Below are 10,713 nucleotides of genomic sequence, written 5' to 3'. Positions count from 1 at the left end.
ACCGCTACCCAGACAAAGGACTGACAACTTTCCGCCCTCTTTGCCCACAATGTCCCAACTACAATTGTCGACGTCAGCTTGGAGGCTGTGCATACCGCTAGTGCCTATCCATCATCGAAAATTGCTTCTGTTTTTCCTTCACTGGTCCCTCCGTCCAGAACAGCGGGATCTATTGGTCCCTTCAGTATAACTGTCTATGATTCTTGATTGGCTACCTTGTCTTGGCTCTTGTTACACGCCCACCTACAGGTTTGCATGCTCTGGACACCATATCCACACTAGTACGTAACCGAACACTTTTCCTGAACCAACAAGCTGGTGCACAATGTTATTTTTGAAACCAAGAGTTGGAAATGTCCCATTTCTGCAAATGCCGGCCTCCGTGTAAACGTAGTCTCAGTGTGGGTCAGATTGGCCTCTGTCTCTTAGCTATAAATGTATATAGGATTTACTCATAAGTATGGTTACGAACAGATATTCCTCGTTGGTTTCCCTTTTCCCTTTTTTTTTAAAGTCTTACCCATTGATTAATATGAACAATAAATTGCAAGTAATAAAATACCAAACTAAAAATCGCACGTAATACTCTGGGGCTTTTGAGTACCTGGAGCCTGGGGCAGTTTTTCCCACTTTGCCCGGATTGGTGTCTTATAGACCACTGCATTTTAAACACCTACATTTACTAGATATTTGGTATCTGAAATTCAAATCGAATGTTGGGTTTTAGCCATGTTTGAATCATCCTGTCTAAAGTGGGTCCAGAACCAGTCAAGGCTGAGAGCGTCATTTAATCATAATAGACTCATAGATTGGCAGATCGCAAAATCTAAACCAAGATAGCTATCTTTAGCAAAAATCATAACAAATGACTATAAAGAAGGTATGAAAAGGTGAAAAGATAGCAAAAAGGTCAACTTTTCATCAGGACTACGTCAGCACGACTGTGGTATACAAGTAAAGAGTTGGGCATATGTTTTTGCGTTCAAACGGATGGACTCATCGTCGGGTCCCAAGCCCTGTGAACTGGCCCAGTTTGGTTTGTGGTTATCTGATTACGTTGGCAAATTTTGCTTTGGAATAGGACGACGTAAAGTACTATATCAATTAAAATAATGGTCCTTTAAGGCATGTTGTTACCTTGGCTCGTTTTGCTTGTTGATGTTGGCCTCCGTGTCAACATCGTAAATGCTGCTTCAAATGCAGTTATTCGCTCATGTGGCCACACCACTGCACACTTGGCCCGCCGGCTAACAGTGTGTTAGATTAGATTAGATTAATTATACTTTTTATTTATCCCACGACGGGGACTTCTGTCGTTCAAGTAGCATGCATAGCATCAACAGCAAAACAAGAAAAACAAAACAATAACACACCAAACAAGTATGCACGAAGAAATACAGGCAGAACAATACAAGGAGAATACAGGCAAACAAGACAATGAAAATATGGGTATACGACTGAGTTCAATGCCGTCAAACCAAAGAATTTAAAGTGGCGGTTTGCCATGATAAGAGCAAACACTATTCGTTTCATGACGTTAAAAATTAGTTAAGTTGAATGCTTAATTAGAGCAAAGAAGCACGAGTCGGTAGCATAATTTAAATTATTTAACCTGAGACCATAATATTGAACAATAAGTACTTGTAATCAACACTAATATAAATACCAATCCTTATCAGATAAACAATAAGTGTGTTGATTAAGTGGGAAAAACAGGAACAGAAACTACAAACCATTATCATGTATGCAGGGTTGTGAGAGTCTGACAGCGGCCGGGCATGAAGGACCTGCGTGTCCCTCCTTCTTACTACCGGTGGGTTGTATCATTCGCTGCTGAGGCAGCTCTCGGGACCCCACAGGTCTTGTATGGGGTGGATGTGTTGTCCATGAGGATGTCAGCTGGCTAACATCCCGCTGCTACCCCCTACTTCCTCTATGGGTCCCAGAGGACAGTCCAGGACAGAGGGCTCGCTCTCCCGGTCCAGTCTTTGATCTGCTCTTTCCGCGCCGGTCCGAGCTGCCCCCCCTCCAGCAGACCACGATCGTAGAGCTGGCAGAGGCCACCACAGAGTCATATCAAGGTCCTGAGGAAGTCCTACACACTCCCAAAGACCGAGTCTCCTCAGCAGAATGGAGGCGACTCTGCGGCCTTCCTTAGTAGTGCTTGGTGTTATCATCCATTCCGTTTGCATTGTTTAGCTGACACCCAGGAATTTGTAGCTCTCACACATCAATGTCCAATTACCTGAGATGCTCCCGGTGAGAAGGGGGATGTTTTTCCCTCTTAAAAAGTCGACTATCATCGCTAATCCTTTGTCTTGCTGGGTTTAAGCCTGAAGCTGTGTTGAGCTTTCACACCAGCTGACAAGTCCTTGATAACCGCTACTGTCTTCCATATCGTGTTTCCGCCTCAGACACAACCACAACGGCTGTGTCATCGAGAACTTCTGGATGTGTCAGTGGGTGGTGTTGGTGTGGAAGGTCCGAGTTTAGAGGGTAAAATGAGGGAGAGCACCGTACCCTAAGAGGCAACCTGTGCTGCATGCAACCACGTCACACACAGTGCTTGAGATCACATACTGTTGGTCTGTTGGTGAGGTATCCTAGTCCATGCGCCAGAATGTTGGTCCAATTGACCATGGGTCCCAGCAGCTTACAAGACAAGGGGGAAGTGGTATCATGATACCTTCCATACATCGACATGTATCTCATATCAAATTTAAACTTGGTTATAAGTATATTCAGCTTAACTGTCACAGAGAGTAGTGAAGTAAACTGAAAATATTTAAAAGTTGGACTAAGAGAATTCATACTTTTTTTATCAGAAAAAATGATTCAACCGATTATCAAAATAGCTGGTGGATTATATTAATAGTTGACAATTAATCGACTAACTGATTAATCTCTGCAGCTCTAAGTTGTTCCCCAAAACTTTCACGTTGATGATCCTTAAAATGAAAAATTAGACCACGGACCCCCATTGATTTTTGCTTTTAGATATTAAGAAGTGTATAAAAACCATCATTAAATAGTCCAGACATTCTGCCACTGTGTTACTTTGTTGATGAAAGGTTTCCCCGGAAACCCACTTTAAAAAAAACAACACGGGTATAGGACACTTTCTTGGTGTGGGGTCATGTGTTTTAGCTCATGCCTAACCTCAGTAGGGCAGACTTGTAAAGTTTCCCATGCCATGATGCTCCTTGGTCTTTTATATAGCCTTAGTGGTCCCCTAATACCATTGTCTGAAAGTTTTCTTTCCCAAAATCTTCGTGGTGCAGAATTACCGCAACTAGGGGGGCAATTGAGGCTGGGGGTGGTGGCTTGAACCAACGCCACGTTGGTAAAGCAGAGAAAGGGAGGTAACCTTGCCCCTTATGACCTCATAGGAGCAAAATTCCAGATCGGCCATCTGAGCTTTCATTTTCTCACAAGGCAGAGCAGAATCCCCAGGGCTTGGTTTACACCTATCTATTTTCAGTCACTGGGGACCCTAGGCAGGCTGGGGACTCATATAATGTTTAAAACCTCATAAAAGAAATTTTCCTGCAATGGTCCTAACAAGCTGGTCTTGTCACTACCCGATGGTGAGTTGATTTGCAGACGTTGGTTGCACACGCATCATTTTTGTGCTTACAGATGCTCATGATATAATACTATGCAGAATGCTAATGAGAGACTTCTGTACTGTCAATAGGTAAAAAATGACCTACTTACCACGTTCACTGCTGCCAACGGATTAGCAATCAAACACAACAAAGGCTCTCAACTTGAATGGCATGTTGAGCTCACCACGTTTAACAAAAACAATCATAGATAGATGAAACATTTTTTGAAATGTTTCCCTCTTCTGTTAAGTTTATTATTTTATGGATTTCCCACAAATTTCAGTATGACACTTTATCCGTAAACTGTTTAATTTTTGAAAGCGCATGACTCAAATCTGCACTTGACTCACATAGGTATCGACAAGCACAGTTGTCACATATTACCAGCCAGCCATGTTGTCACTTAGATTACCATCAGCAGCGTACAGTGAGTGTTTCTGTTAGCAGGAAGTCTGAGAAGCTTTTCATGTTTTGCTCCCTCGCTTACTTCCTCTGCATGATTAGCATTTGTTTTCGATTTGGTGATGCATGCTAGAGGTGTTGAGGCAAATAAATAAATGTTATTTAAGTCACTGTACCACTGTACACACTTTCTCTGAATGTTCTGATACAGTACAGATTCTTTTAAAATTTTTTTCTGAGCAAATTTTAGTATTTCCAAGCCTGAAAATAACCATCCCGCCCCACTTATGTTTCACTATACTTCTCCCTAGATTTCCTCCTTCATCTTTTTTCTCCCTTTTTTCCCCCTCCTCCTCCGTTCTTTCTCCTTCTCCTTCTCGATGTATGTCATAATTTCCATCCTCACTGACAGCTTGTTTATTTGAGGCATTGCTAGCAATGGGAGAGTCACCTGCTGGTAGTTTTGCAAGATTCATTTATTTTCCTTTGACTGTCCTCTCGGTGGATTTTTATTTTGGACAAACCTCTCTGCTTCAAACATTATAATACACTGCAAATTATATATCCACCATCAAGAACAATGATACACAAGGGTTAAGGAAAAGGACAAACAAAAAACCTTTGTGTGTAAGTCAAATAGAATGAAACAATAAACCTTCTGAACTATCAACCTTGAAATAACAAGTAAAATGAAAAGGCGTCTCAACCAACCCAAGGGAAAAACCTTGCCTCAGAGAGCAAAGACCTCTGTGTTCCAGCACAGCTTTATCTCTGAAAACTTGACTTTGGAGGGAGTTCAGCCCCAAAAAACCGCAGATGTCTGTTTGTTGAGCCTTTTATAGGCCAATGACTCACAGTATTCAGACAATCTTTTGATTCACTTATTGAGAATACACCACATAGCCAAATTTCTTAGACTGCTTAAACACTTAAAATGCCCTGAAGACCTAGGTAGCATGAGTAAAAAGGGCTCTGCTAAGAAGAAGCTGTGACAGCAACTAAAACTATGGGGTCTTAAAAACCAAAAACGCTTTGCAGATTTGAGGTTTAATTGTTTCCGCCAATACGTGATCCTTTCACATTTCATGTAGTCATCATTTAAAACTAGTCTCTAATACATTAAATGTTTATGTACTACATAAGCAATAATCAAGTCACGATTGGGAAAAAAACCCTTAATTATTATTTATTATTACACTTATAGTGTAACCTTCTTTATAGACCGTGAGGGTGTGGTTTGGTCCAGATAGGATATGATATGGGGTGGTCTCTAGCTCACCCGTAGGAGTGTGCCCCATGGTTCAAATCCGACTTGCGGTCCCTTTGCTGGTGCTGTCATCCCCATCTCTCTCCCCTCTTCTTCATGTCTATCCACTCTCACTAAAAATAAATGGAAAACCCAAAAAATAATCTAAAAAAAAAAAAAAAAAAGATATGACTGACAGGTTTGGCAACATGCCAGGACCGATAAATGGGTAAAAAGGGTACAAGCGAGCCAAATTGGTTTCCTCAGGAAAGTGGCTGGCGGCTTCCCTCAGAATAGGTGAGAAGCTCAAACATCGGGAGGAACTTGGAGTAGAGACCCCCCGCTTCTCCTTTTCAAGATTATTTTAGTCTTTTAGGCCTTTTATTTGAGCAAGATAGCTTAGACGTGAAGGGGAGAAGGGATTGACAGCAAAGGGCCTCAGGTCGGACGAACCTGCGTCGTGCGTTTGACAACATAGTCCCGATATATGGCGTGCACTCTACCACAGGTGAGTATCCCCTGGGGCGCCCGGGCCACTGCTGCTCCTTTGCATTGAAAGGAACCGGTTGGATGGTTTGGGCATCTAGTAAAGATGAGCCAAATTAACCAGCCTCTAACTGGGGGTATCCCGAGGTTTCCAGAACCAGTTAGAGATATAATCCCTTCCTTATTCCTGGGGTCTTCCCAGGCCTCCTCCCTCCAGTTGGAATGGCTTGAAACACCTCCCTGGGTGGTGGCACCCAGGAGCTCCTTACCAGATGCCTGAACCCTCAAAATAGAAGCGGCTCTACTCTCCGAGCTCCTCTGGTTCATGAGCAATTTAATCTTTATTTGATCAGCTGATTCTTTTGGTGATGTATTGTTAAATTTAAATACCCAAGTATTACACCCTGAAGTCTCTTATAAATTGTTTGATATAAAGGCTCTTTAAGGCAAGTTGACCCCACCTACACATTCATTTGTGTGAGAATTGTGGGAAACATTTATGCCTTTTGAAAGAAGACATTATTGATTTAAAAACAAGATGAGTTATCAAACCTCTTATAGAAGTATCTTTTATCAGAGTATAGCAGAAGAGGAATATTGATATAGTCCTGCAAAACCTGCAAGTGTGGTCTTGAAATGCACTGTTCCTTAATGTGAAAGCATTTCCTCTTTTTCCACTTTTGCACCTCTTTAAGCCACATGATGTTCCAGTGAAGAGTTGTCGGTCCACATCCTCAGCCATCGAGAAGTTCATGGGAAAAAGGCACTGAGGGGAAAGCGCTGAGGGAGAGGACAGCAGAGGGTGTTTTTATCAGGAGTGGATGGTCGGACTGTGTCCTGTGCGAGTTAGGAGAGTGACAGCTCCATCTATTGTGAATAACCCCTTTTTTACCCAGCTTTTGGAGACGAGAAGGTGTTGAGGAGGTACCACAGCTGCTGGGGGAGTCTGGTGGATGTTTCTCAAGGTTTGGTGCGGAGGCTGGCTCAGCGGCTGCCAGGCTGCAGCTATGGTCGTTGAGGTGAGGTTTCCTCCCTCTTCATCAGAAGCTCAACGTTTGTCTCACCATGCCAGCCGGAAGAACCCCATGCTTCTCCTTCTACATCGTCCTAGAGCTGCTGATGCCGTGTGTTCTCTGTGGCTGGGAATGTGTGGTCTGCTGGGCCGTGGGCCCTCAACAGCAACCTGCAGAGCATCACCAACTTCTTCGTGGTGTGCTGGCGGTGCCGACAATCGCCGTGGGCGTACTGGCCTAATCCTTTTGCCATAAGCATCAGCACGGCTTCTGCTCCAACTTCTATGGCTGCCTGTTCATTGCCTGCTTCGTGCTGGTTCTCTCACGCAGAGCTCCATCTTCAGCCTGCTGGCCATCGCTATAATCGCTACACTTACTCAATCAATATCCTCTCAGGTAAGTGAGCCCCAAGGGCCTGTGAAGCTCTTCTCGTTCCCTGCATTACAATGACTAATTTTTCTTATAAGAATACTGTTAATAAAGGATTTTTAAGAGAAGTGGCTTTGTTATTGGTTAATAAAGTATTAATTAAATGCTTCATAGATCATTTGTAGATACCTTTCACTTTTTAGGTTGACAAAAAAACTGATAACTTAAATCTTTAAAAACATCCATATTGCGTCATTCAAACACAGACTGATATAATAAAAACCTTTTATTAGCTTATATATAGATAGGCAGATAGATAGATGTACTTACTGATCCTAAATTGGGATTCTTATACCACTACCGTTATATAGCTTGCAACAAGCGGAAAAGTGATACATATAATACTAACTTTAGTATGTAATGGGGAAAAATTACATAGTAAACACTACTGAATTTACTGAACCACTACTTACTAAAATAAAATAAACAAGTGATAACATACTATAGCATTAGATAAGTAATGATGAGATGTAGAGTGGAGAATACATATGGGCAAAATCACAAAGGGAAGGTTGGACAGATGTAGGTATAAAGACTTATTTCTGTATCAGACGCCCTTGTGACAGTGAAACTAACTAGCCTTTAAGAAAGAGATCCACTGTCTACCACGGGGTTGGATTAACATTAGCTGCAGACTACGGGCCTAATATTTCATTTAAACATTTATAACTGCATTAAACCACCAAAGTTTTTTTACAACCGGGGCCTCGCGCTCCAAACGTTAAGAAGTTGTCCGGATGGTTTCATTAATAACGCGATCGTAAAGCCATAGTACATTTTTTATTAACTTTAAAGAAGACTCTCTAGTCCCAAATTCCAAAGCGCTGCCTTTATTAGAAAGTGGTACCAAAAGGTCTTTAGCACTGTAGAAATTAAGAAACCAAAGAAAACAACCAGTGCATTAAATATCTTAACAGAGAGAATGTAATTTGAAATGTACCATAACTTGTTGCTTAACATTTTCTTTATTTTCTCAACTCAGTCTATACTATATTTCGGGGTCCCGCAGAGGGGAATCCACAATAAAAGTTCATATTTATATTTGTTTTCTCGCAGCATTACCTTTCACTCAACATCTCAAGAATGTATAGAAACAAGCCAAGAACTCAGCGCTTGCTCTCCCACACAGGCATACTCAAAATAGACTCTCCTTTGAGGACTTTGTTTGTTTATCCTTTCTCTTTTAGTTCCGGCATAAGAAGCTGTCACGAACAATCAGCTAATCCATTATCAGTTGAGGAGGAACTTCATGTATACTGATACCACAAGTTATTATGACAGTTACAGTCTTATCTATCCTGAGATGAAATTTTGTGGAAACAACTTCTTATATTGACTGTAGACAAGCTTTATCAGCTCACAACCCACAGCTGATCTTGATGTTTCAAAAACTCCTCCAAACCCTGCAAAAATATTGCCTTTTATTTTATCCTAGCCCCTTATACAACCCACAGGAGCGTTTATATAATCAGTTTGGTTAATTTAGGCCACAAAAACTACTTTATAGCTATCTTTAGCAAAGATTGTGTGTTGGTGACAAAATGAATTCAATTCAATTCTATTTTTTTTATCCTTCTCCGCAAACTAAACACCACAAAACGCTTTATCTTGCTTGATAGAATAATACTTAGAAGTCCATGTTTGGTTATAACTCTTGTAACTGACCTTTCTTTTTTTTGCCTAGAGCTGACATTTTTGAGGAATAACAGCTCTTCACGTCCATGCTAACGTCTCGTGAGCCCAGTTTCGCGCTCTCTGCGACACATTGCAGTTCTTCTTTCTCTCTACTTATTTTTAATGCGACTGCAAACTGAGAAAAAGGCGGCTATCATTACGTTCGCATCAACAAAAAAAAAAAAGCAACCAACAAAAAAAAATCGCCTTCCAAATAAAAGCAATGCAGTTGTATTCCATGCATGATGTACACTTAGCTTCGTTTTTGATTGCTGACTTCCAACTGACTCACGCAGGCTGGTTAGGGCCACCAATAGGCCGGATGTGACCGCGGGCCAGGTCTGCGCTAAACCTAAATGTTCAGGTCAAGCTTTGACTCAATGACGGAAGGGATGGTCAAGCTGTAACAGCATGCTTAGGCTGTGTTTACGTTGACAGTATTGGGTCTGATCTAGCATCTACAAGAGAAGGTCCTGTGTTGGTTTTATTAGAATCTCTATATAGGCTACTTTTGTCACCTTACTTCATGCTTTTCTCCCGTCATACTACTACAGAGCCACTAGAAGGTGTCGTCACTATAAACATAATATGAGTGGAAATGGCTGCTTGAACGATTTATTGGGGGTTTGGACAGTCTACTGATGTTTGTATTGTCTCCTTCTCCAGGTACAATGGCTTGTAACAGGCCAGCGTCACAAGGTATCACATCGCCATTTTGCGGTTTTTATCATCCGCGCGTTCTGACCCCATGATGGGCTGGCACAAGTACCTAGAGCAGCAACAGTACCTGCCCGCCCGCCTGATGAGTGCTGTTGAGGGTGGGGTGTCATGGAGTATGGTCTACTTCAACTTCTTGCTGTGTACTGATTCCCCTGGTGCTGAGTCTAGCCATCTACCTGTGCATCTTTTGGCGTCGCCACCAGCTCAAGCTGATGGAGGTCAAGTGGTTCTGGAGAGAAAGTCGCGCTACACGCTGGCAGAAAGATGTCCAGCTGGCCAAGTCTCTGGCATCATCGTGGGCTGTTTGCAGTCTGCTGGCTGCCTTTACACATGCATCAACTCTGCACCCTCTTCTGCCCTCTGTGTGATCGTTCCTCCGGCCTTGGATCATGTATGTGGCCATATTCTTTCCCATGCAACTCTGATCACCCCCTTCATCTACTGACTACCGCATCAGCGGTTCGACAGACCTTCCGTAAGATTATTACCGCCGCCACATCCGGGCCAGCAGGAGCTGTTTGAAGAAGCAGCATCAGCACAACTTCACTCACAACAGCATCACTGCCTCCATCATACCAAGGCAAAACGGCCTCAGCGTTGACCTTTTCCCTGAACCAGCAGCAGCAGCAGTAGCTGTGAAAGCTTGCCGCTGACCTCTTCTATGTCCTCCATTAGGGGGCAGTCTGGTGACAGTATCCCGGCCCCCCTCTGTCAGTCATCATCTCCCACTGTTCTAAGATGGGCACCAGCAGACTAAAATCCCCATAGCCATCCTCTACAGTATGCGGAGCCAGCAGCATGATTTTCTGGAACAGAGTCTTGTAGGATAAGGGCAAAAGAACCTGGGCCCGCCAAGGATACATTCCTATTAACAAGCAGGACAGACAAGACTTCAGAGCTGGAAAAGGTGTCCTGACCCATGGACATTCACTACTATTCAGGAGTAGCATGTCAACGTTAGCTCACAGCAGCTCACTGGTTCGGGATAAGTCCTGATGTGAATGGAAATGGGAGCACTGTAAATGGACACATTGGTAACTTTAATCTCCTTGACTTGCCATGAAAAATTGTCTGCACTATTTAAGCACAGTGTTTTATAATTTAAGCAGCCTAAACCTCTGAAAGCACTGCTAAT

General features: G+C 42.7%; 1 pseudogene; it reads left to right on the top strand.

The window, feature by feature from the left end:
• Positions 1 to 9,609: 9,609 nt before the first annotated feature.
• Positions 9,610 to 10,346, top strand: LOC116686647 (adenosine receptor A2a-like; annotated as a pseudogene).
• Positions 10,347 to 10,713: the final 367 nt, after the last annotated feature.

Source organism: Etheostoma spectabile, unplaced genomic scaffold, assembly GCF_008692095.1.
Source record: "Etheostoma spectabile isolate EspeVRDwgs_2016 unplaced genomic scaffold, UIUC_Espe_1.0 scaffold433, whole genome shotgun sequence".
In the NCBI taxonomy this organism is placed as follows: domain Eukaryota; kingdom Metazoa; phylum Chordata; class Actinopteri; order Perciformes; family Percidae; genus Etheostoma; species Etheostoma spectabile.
Note: the sequence above shows the minus strand (reverse complement) of the source record. Positions and strands in the feature narration are given on the sequence as shown.